The sequence below is a fragment of the Silene latifolia genome, unplaced genomic scaffold, assembly GCF_048544455.1.
Source record: "Silene latifolia isolate original U9 population unplaced genomic scaffold, ASM4854445v1 scaffold_200, whole genome shotgun sequence".
In the NCBI taxonomy this organism is placed as follows: Eukaryota; Viridiplantae; Streptophyta; class Magnoliopsida; order Caryophyllales; family Caryophyllaceae; genus Silene; species Silene latifolia.
This window is the reverse complement of record NW_027413164.1, coordinates 132,146-148,391: the sequence shown is the minus strand read 5'-3', so window position 1 is coordinate 148,391 and position 16,246 is coordinate 132,146.

Sequence of the window (16,246 nt, the reverse complement as noted above, 5' to 3'; positions counted from 1 at the left end):
GTCAAGGCAAAAACGGAGTTCAGGGACAGAATTCAACCTGGAACAGGCGCGCAGAGCTGCGTCTCTTGGAATAGGCGCAGCGCGATTCTTTGCGTCTGTTCTGACTCCGAATCGGCCGTGAAGCGGAATTGCATGTTGTTAATACTCGTTGGTAAATTTAATGATTGATTAAATTATTTACTCGGATGAAAGTGATTAGTAGGTTAATTACATATGATTAATGGTCATAAAGCAATAAAACACGGATAAGACGGAATTAAGACGGATTATTACATGGATGAACGATGGATAATTAGTGACATGAGTGAATGAAACAAACTAAACAAGATGAATTGATGACAAATTAATGACGAATAACCTAATAGACAGATGGAAATTTATCAAAGGATCGAATTCCAGAAACTCAATATGAACAAATCGAATTTCTACAACCCGGATTGAATTTAATGACAAAAACCCGCAAATATGAGATTATAAGGGATTTAAGTCGGATTTATGATGAATAAAACGTGTTAAAGATGATAATTAATATACATGTAAAACTAATATGCTATTATGTCAAAGAATTAACAAGAAACAAACGAAAACAAATAGAAATTTGACGAATTACAGAGGACGAAGGAAGAAGAAGGGAAGCAGGAACTGCGACAGCCTCACGAAGAGGCGTAGTAGGAACTGCGCTCCTTCGAAGAGGCGCAGCAGTTGCTGCGTCATTTCTCGACGGTTTGTCTTCTGGAAATCCGTAAAAAGGGTTTTAAAGCATGGTTTTAGAAATCGGTTTTGAGAGGTGTTTTCGACATAAACCTTACAATTGTGATACAATAAGTAAATAAACAATAATAAAAGAGATTTACACCCTCAGACTTACATGTTTGACGAAACGAGAAGGACTAAGATATCGATTAGTGATGCTCGACGCGAACTATGATGCAAATATGAAAGTGCCCCCGTAAGAGGAAAACGATTAGATTAATTATGTTGATTGATGTGGAGTTGGTCAAATTGGTCGGTCATGCAAAACGAGGCTGGTACTCAGAAGGATCCGAGCTTACGTGGTCGAATGTTCAAGCACGTAGACGCCAAAAAGTAAGAACAAAGGTCTAGAATGCAAAGGGAGAAGAGAAGGGCGGACACTCGCGTGAGAAATATGAGGAGCGAAGGCTCCTATTTATACTAATCACGTGAAGGAATTAGGGTTTCGGAGACTCTTTGGAAGTGAATCTCGGAAAGATATGAAAAAAAGATACGAAAATTACACAGGAAAGGACCTGGGAAGAGGCGCAGCAGCCACTGCGTCTCTCGGAAGAGGCGCAACACCTGCTGCGTCTGTTCCCAAGTGATTTCCTCCTGCGGAAGAAAGATTACCGTGTTTAAGTTATGGTAGGACGAAATAATTTGGTTTTCCTTAATATTTTATGTGAATATTACGGGAAATTGTTTACCAAAGGATAAAGATTGTGAAATATTTGTAAAATATGGAATAGAAACATCCGGAACATTCTGGAACATTCTGACTCGGGATTTAACGGTTATCAGAAAATGAAGACGACTTTAGGCCGGACTCCAAATGTATTCTAATTACTGCCAAAACGACCGTATCGGCACGTAGATGACAACTAAGAGGTAGACATTAATATTTGAGCAATCACTTGACGATAAACTTACGAACTGTCACAAATCGTTCTGCGTACTAAACATGCGGCCCAATCATCACCGTTTGGTTTGCGAGAGGTGCAGAAATGAGGTATCTACAAGAAGCTGTGTGGATTCGGCAATTTTTGGAAGGATTAAGGGTAGTTCCGACAACTGAAGATCCTATCACTATCTATTGTGATAACAGTGGGGCAATTTTCCAAGCAAAAGAGCCCAAGTATAGTAATAAGTCTAGACATGTACAAAGAAAATTTCATGTAATTAGAAATAATATTGAAAGGAAGGAAATAGCGATTTGTAAGGTTGGAACAGATACGAATATTGCAGATCCTTTAACTAAGCCTTTATCGCAGGCTAAGCATGATGGTCATGTAGCTTTTATGGGATTAAGGCGAATGCCATAGTTATCATAGATTATAAGATATGTAATAATTAGATATTGTATTAATTATCTCATATATGATAATCTCATTCATCGTTTGAATTTTTATAATGTATAAACTCTAGTTTTTCAGTTTTATCTCAATTTATATACTTTGTTTTGTCCAAATAGATTGTATTGACAATGTTGAATTCTATTAAAGTGAACTGGATTAACATTATTTTTTGGTCTATAGTTACTTAATGAGGTGACGTCTCGGAGTGACTAGATTGTAAGTCGATTGATGGTGTATTCAACCACCATAGGGTCATAAAGATGACTGGTCGATTACATAGGCAGATTGTTGAGACGATCTGTTGGACAGTGACCATTCATAGAATCCTTATGTTGCCTAGTCGTGGCAAAGATTTCTATTTATTCCTTCGAGTCAATTCTTTAGACTTGCGACTATTTGTCTGAGTTGGTATGTTTTTCCGGTTGTTTTGGTTTTTGTCCTAGGTCGCACCGTAAAAGGAGGCTGAAGGACATTTACTGGGTCATTGTGATCTGTATCGAACGAAGAAAATAGGTCAACAAGATTGTCCACCCTAGTCAAGGTTTATTATCTCAAGGCCACTCGAGGAGAGGTGAGTGGAAATGCGTGGCCACGCTCGGATGAGATCTATTGTAGATTAGCCGGTCAGACAGTTATTCTCCAGATCGAGAAAACCACTATATGACATGATCACGTACAAGAACGACCTGAAAGACATCTTGCATTGAGTGGGAGATTTAACGGACAAGATAATTGGTCGCGCACACTTGTGTCGGACAAGTGGGAGATTGTTGGAGTAGTGCCCTCCACAATAGTGCGTTTACATACTAAATCTCGTACAAGGAATATCAGGGATTTATATTATTTATACTCGTCAGCTGATCAACGTATATCGGTAACGATCAGTCGACTAGGGTTTGACGTTACTGTCGTTTGACGACGGTGTTCAATTGATCCCTTTAAGTCACACCTATAGGAAGGATCCCCAATTGAAAAACTAATTATTTGTATTAGATACAGTTTAATTAGTCCTTTAAATATTATTAACTAAAGGTTAGTCAAGTGTGTTTTATATTTGATAATGAGTTTGGAAGTTAGAGCAAGTGGATTTATTATTCATTATCTGATAATCGACAAATAAATTTTATATCTTATTTTTATACGATTAAATAAGATGAAATTTAGTGATTAAATGTTAATTGACTAAATTTGTATTAATTTATAATATTTTATTAGTATTAATACGGTTTTGGTGTATTTTGTGAGGCGGAGGTAATTAGCTAATTAAAGTTACAAGGAGTTGTAAAATTAGCTAATTGGGTTTTATAAGACACATTATATATTGATATAATGGACAAGTGTCATTTAAAAGTTAAGTGTATATTATTTAGTTAATTGTGACATCTAAATGTTAAATGATAAAATTAACACTTAATTATATAAGATAATTAAGCATGTGACTAATAAGCATTTGTGAGACAAATGTCAAAAGTCAAAAGTTAAATAAGACCCATAATTATAAAATAGGCCGTTTTTGGTGAGTGGATGATCACCAACTATTTGGTAAATTTTTGCCAAATTATGATGTCATTATCCATTCATGTTCCCCATTATCCTTACCTATAAATTCAAAAACATATAATGGCATTAAGGTGCTAGAATTTTTGGTAAAAAAATTCCACCAAAAGCTCTATGTTGGTCGGTTGATTTTGTTCAAATAAGAACAATTGTTGTTCTTATTTCACCATCCAATCTTCATCAAAAATAAATATAAACTCATCTTATAATAATATACATCAATATTACTATAGTAGTAATATTACTAATACATTTAAGGGTTATTTCTACTTATTATCTAGTCAATAATAGTAGAGATTTTGGGTACTTCTTGGGTGCCACCAAGGAGGTACTCTACTATGAGTACTAGGGAGAAGGAGGATCTTCCATACTAGTTTTAGGTCAAGAACAACAAAGGAGGAGTCCTTTGTTGTGTCCATATTTTCCTCTCAAGCAATGTAAGGAAAGTTCATTCTTTTACTCATTTTATGTCATTATAATCTCTTGCATGTAACTAGATCTTGCATATACTAAATTAACATATAATTTAGTTACTAATTAGAGAGTCTAATTAGGGGTCTAGTACCTGCACCTCAACACTGAGTTTCCCTAGAACCACTAGTATTCTCCATTGTCATCACCGTCGCCATCCCCATTGCCTCTGCCGTCCCCTTCATCATCGCCATACTGGGCCCGGCTTCTCCTCTTTTAAGAAGTAATAATAAACCCTACTCTTTCGTCTCATTAACTTAATGTCTTTATTTTCTTTTTTAGTTGTGATATTATCCCCCAATTATTTTAGATTTATTGTGTGTTAAACAACACCTATTATTTTAAGTATATTGTGTGTTAAACAACACCTGTATTTTTAGGTATACTATGTGATCATTTATTTGAGACGGTGCTCCTGCTATGTCGACTTAATGCTTAAAGTTAGTGGTTTATTAATTTATGGTTTAGATATGAGTGAAAAGCGGACAATAAAAGATGGAAAAAAGTCATATGAAGGAGATTCAGGTGATGAGAATAATTTGGAATCGGATACTGGGCGAAGGAGCCATAGGGTTTCCCTAGAAGCAATAGAGAGAGAAGGATACCTAATAAACTTTAATGAGATGAATTAACGGGGCTGCCAGATGGTATCTTTGCTGCAAAATTCGCTAGTTGGATTGGTTGTTGTGTAAGAGAGTATGTTCCTCTCAGTTTGCCGCGTATCGATCAATTGAGTAAAGACCTGAAGGAAAAGCTATGGGAGAGAATAAATGTATGTATATACAATAATAAATGCAGTAAGATGAAATTATCTTAGTATTCGATATGTGCTATTAGCCGAAACTAACCAAATATGCTCACCATATATGCATGCAGCTTACACTGTTCCCCAAGAACAAAATGGTTACCTAAAAAAAAATTGGGTAATCCTTCAGAGCATGGAAGTTAAAGGTTGCTCGGAACCACTTGTTCAATAAGAAGACCAAGGAGATAAACAAGAAACCACCAATGAAGAAGTATCGGTATGTCAGCCAGCAAGATTGGTATAACTTTATTGCTTATAGGCAGTCTGACAAGTTTAAGGTAATTTATCTGCAACTCATTGGGATCACTTTATTAGTAATCACTTAATAAGTAAAGAAATATGTTTACGTTACTCGATACAATTTATTTTAAAAAGACTATGAGTAAGCAGAACCTAGAGAACATTTCAAATAGAGATTACATTTCAAAGAAAAAGAGAAACTCATACGTCTTTCAAATGGGTCCATACCCATACCTCAAACCCATGAGGTATGTTTCTCATACCCAAGGAGGGGGTTATAGATTGATTAAGAAAAAGTGAAACAAAAATTATAAGTAAATCAGTTAATTCTTATATTATTAGGTGTTTTATAATTTAACTCCAAACCCATACCGCTGTTATATATATAGGTATATATTCCAAACCCATACCCATGCACGAACCAAACGCCCCTAAGTACTATATATATTAGGTGTTTTATACCGATATATATATATATATATATATATATATATATATATATATATATATATATATATATATATATATATATATATATATATATATATATATATATATATATATATATATATATATATATATATAGATTCGGGATCCTATGAGAACCACTAAGATAATGAGAACGGTGAGAACCTCTCACAGCCCTTAGATTTTAGATAAATGAAAGGTCGAGCATGGTCCAACCCGTCTCACCCTCAAATATTCTATCATTATGTGTTTTACACTCTCTCTCTCCTTCTTCATCACACTCTCTCTTCGCGTAACATCTGCTCATGCTTCCATTATTCATTCTCCTTCACTTCGAGCGTCAATACTGTGATTATGACCAAATTACTATTAGCTATTTAGACCATATTAATACTCATTTTATGATATTAAAATTACAAATTAATTTAAAGTGGTCTAAATCTACATGCATGCAAATAAAGTATAAAAGATGGTATTAAACCATCTTAAGAGAAAGTTCCTTACATTGTATAAGGCAAGTTTTGGACACAAATCAAGGACTCCTTCCTTGATGTTGTTCTTGAGCTATGAAAATGGATGATCCTCCAAGACAACAAACTACCAAAATAGATGGTCTCCTAAGGAAGCACCCAAGAATCAACCCAAAATACTACTAAAATACTAACTAGGTATATGTAGTAGTAAACCTTGTTTATTGTATATTTGATGTACTAAATAATATTATTACTTTGATAATATTACTAGTTAATTTATATATGTGTTTTTAATATGAACAAGATGAACAAATGAGAAGAAAAATGGTCTCTTGATAAAGTGCTCAAACAAAGACACAATTTTCTTCAAATTTTTCCAACTAGTAAAATGATGTGAATAGTTGGGTATTTATAGCCAAATATGGGAGACAAATCTACGTGGAATTTGCCACTTAAAAGGACACTTGGTGTCCTCTAAAAAATCAGCCAAATGGACTTATATGAGTCCATTTCGGTTTTTGACATTTGCCCCACAAATGCTTATAAGTCTTATATTTAATTATCTTACATAATTAAATATTAATTTAATTATTTAACACTTAAATAATACAAATTAACTACCAATGACTACTTAACCATTAATTAATCATAAGACCATTTTATCAACATACAATGTATCAATATTAACCCACTTAGCTAATTTTACAACCTCTTGTAAAATTTAATAGCTAATTAATTCCACCTCAAAACATATACACATATCGTATAAAATTAATTAATTAATTAACAATTAATTAATAAATTCTAATCATTTATTATTTAAACATCACATAATTAAATAATAAATCCCCTTGTCCCGAGTTCGTAACCCGTCATCAAATAATACATTTATGTGACTAACTAAAAGTCAAATAATACAAGGATTTAATTATTTTGTATCTAATACAAATAATTAGTTTTTCCATTTGGGCATCATCCTATAGGTGTGACCTAAAGGGATCAGCTGATCATCGCCGTCACACGACAGTAATGTCAAACTCTAGTCAGCCAATCATTACCGATTAACGATGACAAGCTGACAAATAAATAAATAAATCCCTGATATTCTTTTTACGAGATATATTATGTAAACGCACTTATTGTGGAGGACACTACTCCAACAATTACATCGCACATCCAACTTCAATTTGTTTCTTTGTCACTGATTTCATCATCAATTGTCCTGATTTCGAGTAAACTACAATTTAGATAATTCCTTAATTTCCCTAATTTCTTTCTTAATCCTCAGTTTTTATGATTTTCATGATTCAAATTAGTTAATTAGGGTTGTATTCCTGGTTTGTAATTGTTTCTTTTGTTTTCGTTGTTTTCAAATGTTGTTTGATTCAAATTACATGCATTTTTCGTTAATTACCTATTAATTACTTCATTTTATGTACTTAATCATTGATATATCACTATAATCTCTTGGGTTTTTTGTTGATTTTTATATCTTTATTAAGAATCTTAACCCTAATTTTGTGTTGCATTATTATTATGACTGGATTCTTGTTAAACGAGTACTTGGCTACGTGATTGAAACTAAATTTCCATTTAATTTTTTTCAGTTACCTGGATCTTATGGGCATACATATTGATTTTTGTTGATTACTTTCGTGTCGCGTTACAAGGTTTGTATTTGATTTCTTCAATTTTCGCATCATGGATTCTCATTCAATTGTGCCTGCTTTACACGACTAACTATGATGTAACTGTATTTACTGTTAGATTTTGTCAAGTTTTTACTACTTATAGTTTGCTAGGCTCATACTTCACAATAAGTAAAAGTGTAACAGTTTTGAGGTATATGAATTAGAATAACATTCAAATCGTTTAGGACTGTTAGTATATTTTTAGTTTCAAGACTATTACTCATAATTTCTCAGTGGCTGGTCAATGTTTTTATTTGTCTAACGCCTCTTTCTTGAAATCTAAGAGTAGTGAGTCAAGCATAGTTTATGGAATTTAGTTTTAGCCTTTGAGGATCTTATATGTTTTGTGTCTTTTGATAATAATGAGTCAAGTGCATTACATGAAATTAGTAAAATAGCAGCTTTCAGCTCCTAAGACTGTGCTTACTGACTGTGTAACTGTTAAACACTTATACCCCTAACTAGCCTGTTTGTGAGACGAGAATCCATGTTGAAACTTAAGGATAAGTCATTTACCATTAAACTCTTCGGTGGGCTAATACTACTTGATTCTTTAGCAATGCTTTTTCAGTTTAAATGACTCGTTAAACGTTGTGCACTTCTTATATTGTGAAGTAACATATACAATTTGTGGCAGAATTTTTATTATGGTTATTAAAAGATAACCTATCTATGCTTTTAACAAGCCATTGAGTATTTATGTTCTATTTAAGATTAATTAGAAGTATACAAATTTTTTGTTTCTTCCGTGTATATTTAAATGTTATTGCTCGGAGCAACATTCATATCTAGCCTACTATGCTTCGTCTTACTTTTAGAAGGACATTTAAGCGTATTAAGAAGGTACATGACAATGCAGTTGAAGATGACGAGAGTGTTTTGCTGTTTTATTTGTTTGCTTGGTTGAGTGGGGTTCTAGGATTTCTTTTATTTTTTCATTGTTTAAATATGTCCCCCCATTTCATATTTGTTTATCGTATTTTAAAGGCTATTAGCTTAATGGTAGAGCGATGTGCACTTTTGTACAAAGGTATGGATTCGAATCCCATATAGCCTAGTAAATAAGAAATCTCATGATTGACAATTCAGTAAGATTAAGCGGGTTATAATCATGCTTTGGCGAAGTCGAGCATGCCATAATTAGACTCACGCGTGATTAAGAACGCCTAGGCAGTGTAATAGGTCTATAGTGATCAGAATTTCAAAGGCGAGCGTATAGGTAGAAATTATAACCATACATGCATGCCTTACTTGAAATAAGATTACAATTTACAAGGTCCGGTCTCTAGCAATCTAAATGTAAAACAAACGCTAGTATTTCATAGCCAATATGGGAGTCGAACCCACATCTTGTGCATTGCACAACGCTCTACCATTTGAGCTAATTGGTTCTCGAAATAAGTAAAATGTAAATTTGCGCAATGTAGAAACGGTAATTACTATATCAAAGATATAATAAATCGAAAAAATTTAGGATACCTTTCCTCTAAAATTAAACAACCTTGTACATGCATGAAAAAGCAATATATGTGCATTAAACAGCCTTTTGTATGCATGCAAAATCAATATTTGCGCAATGTAGAAATGTTAATGACTATATCAAAGATATTATAAACTGAAATATTTTAGGATACCTTTCCTCTAAAATTAAACAATCTTGTACATGCATGAAAAAACAATATATGTGCATTAAACAGCCTTTTACATGCATGCAAAAGCAATATTTGCGCAATGTAGAAACGGTAATGACTATATCAAAGATATTATAAACTGGAAAATTTTAGGATACCCTTCCCCTAAAATTAAACAACCTTCTACATGCATGAAAAATAAATATATGTGCATTCCCTAGTTTTATACCCGTCCCCCTAAAAAGGGTTCACTTTTCTCCTCTAGCTAGGGTGTCTTTTGGTCTTGCGACAGTTCGAACTATTATAAAGAAAAGGGTTTAGGGTTGGATTAGGCGGACCGATCCGCCTAATCCAACCCTAAACCCTTTCGTGTCCTAAATTTAGGATACTTGTCCCCTAAAATTAAACAACCTTGTATATGCATGAAAAAGAAATATATGTGCATTAAACAACCTTATACATGCATGAAAAAGCAATATATGTGCATTCCCTAGTTCTATAGTCGCCCCCTAAAAAGGGTTCACTATGCCCCCTCTAGGGTGTTTTTTGTTCTTTTGGTGTTAAGTGGTTCATTCTATTTATGCCACACTCTTGATAATAAATCTTGCTTGTTTCAAAACACTTCTATTAAATTTAGTACAATTCAAGATTGTTATGTTCAGTTGAAGTTAAAGGCAGCTCATAAATAGAGTTAACAAATGTGAATCATTCACTTCACTTGAACTGTTGAAGACAACAAACTAGAAGCTTATAGTGAAAAGGGGATAAATAAAATAATTAAATCACTAAATTCCCAGGATATCACTGAATATAGTGCGCAAAATCATTATAATGGAACTCAGTGAAAGCTAACCTTTAACAAAGGAACAAGAGGGAGTTGGATCTATGTTGGATAACAGCCAGGGTTTGCAACCAAGCGTGCATTCTGAATTTGAGGTCTTAATAGTTCTGTTAAACCATACACGACTATTTTTGATCAGATAGAGAAAAAATATCAGTAAGAAAGAAGAATGCAGTAGCAATCAGCAGGTAAAATCAAATTCCATTTTTTACCTGCTGATTATGACTTGAAATGCGAATTGATGATGAATCATCAGAACCTCAATGACCTTAATGCTACACCCCCTTCAACAATACATCATGCTACACACCTTCAAAAGAGTAATGAAACAAAATTAGAAACTGCTGGCGTAAAAGAAAATTGACTTGTTATTACACCAACAATGTTAAAGAATGACAAAGCAAACATAAATTCATACCCAAATACTCTGAATACATAACTCCAAATACACATAAAATCAGCAGAATTGAGATCAAACATAAAAGATAAGACTTACAGCTAGGAGTAGTAAGCTTTAGTGTCCTAAAGAAAATGTCGTACAAGGCTTCATTATCAAGTACCTTACACTCATCCACATTTTTGCACAAGCTGCTGCACAAACAACAAGATTGCATTATACGGCTCAACAACAATATCAGACACTTTCGGTGACGGAAACATAAAGAAAGTCTATACCAAAATCATTTGTATCACTTAGAACTTGGCTCCGGGTTTTCTTTCAAGTGGTATAACCGATTTTAATGTGATTAATTAAAGAACTCACTAGCTTGCTATTCTTACTATTCATTTTCATGATTATTAACGGAAACAGCGAAAAAAGGTATTGAGTAAACACACATACCTTAAAACCAGCGGTAGCATCACAATGAAGAGCTGCAAGTTGACAATGGTGCATAACACCAACATCATTTGTATCAGTTAGAAATTTGTGTTATCCGACTGTTCCTGTCTCGGATCAAGTTAGTCAAATATGTAATTTATGTCGTCTATTTTGCCAAATCTACGACTCAAGCATTCGAACTGTGTGTTATTGTTAAGGCTATTTAACACCTGTTTATAAATATTTGTTAAACCAGTAATCAAATCACTTCTTGAAATCTTCAAGAGAAAATTTAAAATAAAAATGGCTCAACTTAATCTTCTAATCTACTTTCCAATATTATTCTCTATGCTAATCAGTTTAAAACCTTCATTCGCATCGACTTTTCTTGGAGCCGAATGTTCAAACATAATTAGTAAGCAAGATACAGATATTGATTATGCATTTCAACCGACCAAAACTCAATGTCAACACCATCAGCAACTATCTGACTAAGAAGCGTAAAAAAATACCATTCCTACGTGATTTAAATTTTTTGTCCAATTTATGTTCCCACATTTTGCCTACACCATAGGTGAGTACTATATGTCTCCATAACTTCGACAAATCCACAAAAACTCTAAATACAATAACGTGCAATGCAATGTTATGATATATAAGTCCACATGAGTTCGACATTCGAATAGAATTACTAGATATAATGGGACAAAGGGAGTGGGATAACTAAGTTCTCTTAATAATGTAAATCCTTGACCAAATTATTTATTCAATTTGTTTAGAATTTCTCATGGCCAGGACGGAGGAGTAAGCATTGAAGTGCAAATGATATAAAAACAGTTTTAGATAGCCAGGCATCGCAAAACATATCAGGTGAAGCCGATTAACAAACACAAAAACGATTCACTCAACAGGCTGTCCCAAAAACATAGATTTCATTACCAACACTCATATCTCTAACTAAATTAATGAACTTAATCAACACTACAAACAGATATAGACCGCCGAATTTAAGAAATTGAACTCCGAATTCATGATTTCAACCAATTTAGTTCCCAATTTCACGAAGACGTGATTTCAAACTCAAATTTCAATTGTGTCTCCAGTTGCTAGCGAACGTAGATAAATCACCATTCAATTTCAATTATATACTCTAATTATATGTAAATTAACTCGAATCAACAAGTTATCAACCCTAATTTTTTGACGAATTAACAAATTCGAAAAACATAGTGGTAATTCCAAGGAAATTAATTGAGAAATCAAGCAAACCTCGTCGAATTTGCTCGATTTACGTCTCCATTGATGAAGGAAGCAACAGAATATTGAAGCTTGTTCTTTAATTAGAAGAATCAGTTTGGTGATCGGGGAGAGAAAAAGTGTTTTGGTTAAACGGAGGGTTGAGAGGTAGGATGAAATATGTAATTCGATGTCAGTAGTTCATTGTTTAATATTAAGGGTTATGAGTGCGAGAGGTTCTCACGGTTCTCATTATCTTAGTGGTTCTCACCGGATCCACCACCATATATATATATATATATATATATATATATATATATATATATATATATATATATATATATATATATATATATATATATATATATAAATATACATATTTTGAGAGGATATCAATGTGATGAATGAATAGAAGCCAAAGCTTAGAACTGTCAATCGTCACGAACGCTTGGGTGGCCGGTCACACTCCTAAGAATGGAAAGTTAGAATCTCCATATGATAAGGCCATCGAAGAGAAAATTGTAAGTTTGAATAAATATGTCACTCCTACCACTAGTGGTCGGTTATATAATTGTGAGTTTAAATAAAATTTAGTTAATAATGGTTTTTTGTGTATGTAGAGGATCTGGGAGAAGGAGGTAGAGGAAGGAAAATGGAAGCCTCAAGGACGTGATGACATTCTTGCTAGGGCCATCGGCAAAGCGGAGCATCCAGGTCGTGTGAGAGGGGTATCGACACATGTTGGTATTACTAAGTATTTTGGGAAAACTACTCGAAGGACAATGAGTGGTGATGATAGGGTATATAAATACTGTATTTTATTCAACATAATTTATATATATATATATATATATATATATATATATGCTGAAATTATACTACTTATTTTAATCATATTTATTTCTACTACACAACTACAAACAATGGCCAGGTTGATACTCAGAAAGGTGGAAACGGGGGATAAGCCATCTAAAGAAGAGTTGGTTATGGTTTGGCAAGTCATAAAGGAAGTAGGGGAGGAGAAGGAAAAAGCGGGCATGCGAACTGAGGATGACATGGCAAAGGAGAATGAGGTGGGAGCCGAAGACATGTCAAAGGATCAAGATCGGGTGGTTGAAGTGGAAGCCATGAAGGCCGTGAGAGAGGAGGTGGAGGTAGTTGATGATGACACATTCTTCACATCTCCAAATCCGACTTTTGACGAGGTATTAGCTACTACGACTAGTTTATAATGCTGTATATATACTAATTAATTAAATTTATTAATTAAAGTAGTGCATGTGTATATACTAATTAATTAAAAATGTGAAGGGCGTTTGCAAGAAGCCTTGTGTTCTTTACTACAATGCCCCTGCAGTAGCATCCGGCAAAATTGCTATTGCTAGGGGAGCAACGTTCTATTGCGACCAGATTCAAGAAGTTGAGGTTGAAGGCATTTCCCTCCGTCAGAAATGGAGGGAAGTGGAAGTGACCGACTTATATCTGGAGGAGTATGGTACTCTATTAGTACCACTTAGTGATAATTGGCGTTTGCAAGATGTTGTGGGTTCTATTGTGCAATGGCCTGAAGCATTTATTAGTGTTGACATCTTCGGGGTAGTTATGCTAAAGCGAACGCATTTTATATAATGAACACCTTTAAATTTATTAGGATAACCTTATCAAACATATAGTAAGTATTTCAAATTTTATATTTGCAGGAGTTACACGAAGCCATTATGGCTGAAATTAGGACTACTACGTAAACACCAAAAGTCACTGATTCGAATTCCTCCCCACCCAAAATTCAAGAGGTAGTAATAATTTGAAAAATAGAATCTGAGTTTTTCCCTTTTTTTGGTTATTTAAATTATATATGACGTCTCGTGTAATGTATATATATTTTTTTTCTAAATTGTAGAACGAGGTTAAATCAGATGACGTACAATATAAGCCATCTACTTTTGCTGCACACAACGCTGTTGTTTCTCTTAAAGCTAGATATCAGACCGATGATTATAAGCAAAAATTGAATACTCCAACGTTTGTAGCTTTGCACCAGCTGGCTGAAAGGAAGGCAGCTACCGAGTTTGTACTCATTATTGAGATCGGAGAGGATGTTCTGGGCGAAGGTACAATTGTTCTTATGGATGGGGAATCACTGTGTCAGTTTCTCGACCTTGACGAGTTAGATACTATGCACATTGTAATTTGGATGAAGTAAGTTCATTAATAAAAATTGGCAATTGGTTTTACGAATAGTGATGTTTATTAAATCATCAATGAAAATAACATTTTTCGTTCCATTTGAAGTAATAGGTACCTGTGTACACACATTGTTGAGGGGAACTATGTTTCTCATGACTACAGATTCGTGTCACCTGAATTGTTCTCTCAAAAGGTGCTTGGATACACATACAGAGACCACATCGATAAAATTTCTCAACGGTTGTGGACGTCCAAAAGCCTATGGTTTGTATGTATAGTACTTTATTATAATGAATCACGATTCTATTCATTTATTAACACGCTTACATGCATGTATATGAACTAACAGTTTAATTTTCAACATTTCATAGCAAGCATTGGTTGCTAACGACAATCAATGTGACAAAAAGCATAGTGTACTGGATTGACTCTTGCGGACATAGTCCCACTGAGAAATATGTAAAGATGATAATTGAGTAAGTTTACAACCTTACATTTTAATGTCAATTGTTATTATATGATCTTTGAAGACTAGGCTCCTTTTAATGTCCCATAAATATTACTGAGCCAAATGCTAACTATAATTTTCTGTATATATTTATGAATTAGTGTGTTTCAAGCAATTGGAGCATCAAGTCCAACTTTTTTCACGGTAAAAGTAAGTGTATTCTTAAAAATTACTCCTATCATTTAATTTATGTTTATGCGAGAGGTTGATCTAATTTAGCTTATTTGTATGTGATTTATATAATAGTCTCCTCTACAACAACCAGACAGCAAAGACTGCGCCTTTTTCTGTTATCGGTCCATGTGGGATATTATCACCCGAAAGTATATCAACATAGAGTCACCGGTTAGTGTGTTTTAATAAATATTTCAAACGTAACATGGGTTTAATTCTGTGTAATATTCCACTTATTCTGTCTATTTTGATTTAATTATATTTTGATTTGTAGTTTTCACCTTCAATCAACAACAAAGACCCAACCTATTCGAAGGAAGACATCGCCGACATGAGAAATAAGTGGGCCACTTATTTTCTTTCATTAACGGATGGTCAATAGTCTGCTCATTATATATGTGTGTATATAGAGCCATGTGTAATTATTTTTGGTCACCCTGTTTATAATATTTTGATGGGTTGAATAAATCAATCTGTGTAATATTCTGATGTTGCAAGATTGAATTTTTGCAATGCGCAGTTGCTGAAATGGTATTTTGCGGTAGCATTTCAGCGGAATCTAATACTGCAAAAATTAGCATTTCAGCAGCTGCTGGAACCTGCTAAAACAATGTTTTTTTAAAAAATATTTATAAATTCGATTACGGTTAAAAATAAAACCGTGGTCAATAAATATATTGACAACGGTCGCAATTAAATAGAAACCAGTTGACATATTCATCCATAATATAACGGTTTAATAAACATAAATCGTTGTCGAATTCATGACATTTAAAACGGTTTAATAAGCATAAACCGTTGTCATATTTACTATTTTACAACGGTTTTGTTTCAGTAAAATCGTTGTCATAGGTTTCTGTAGATCATTCCAACTAATACTACCACGGTTTTAATATTATAGACAACGGTTTTTGAACCGTTCTTAATATTATATTACGGTTATTTGAACCCGTTATTTACATTTCATAACGGCTCCACCTTTTTAACAACCGTGGTCACAAAATAACAACGGTCGATGTAATAATGGTTCCGTATTTTGTATTACAATGGTATA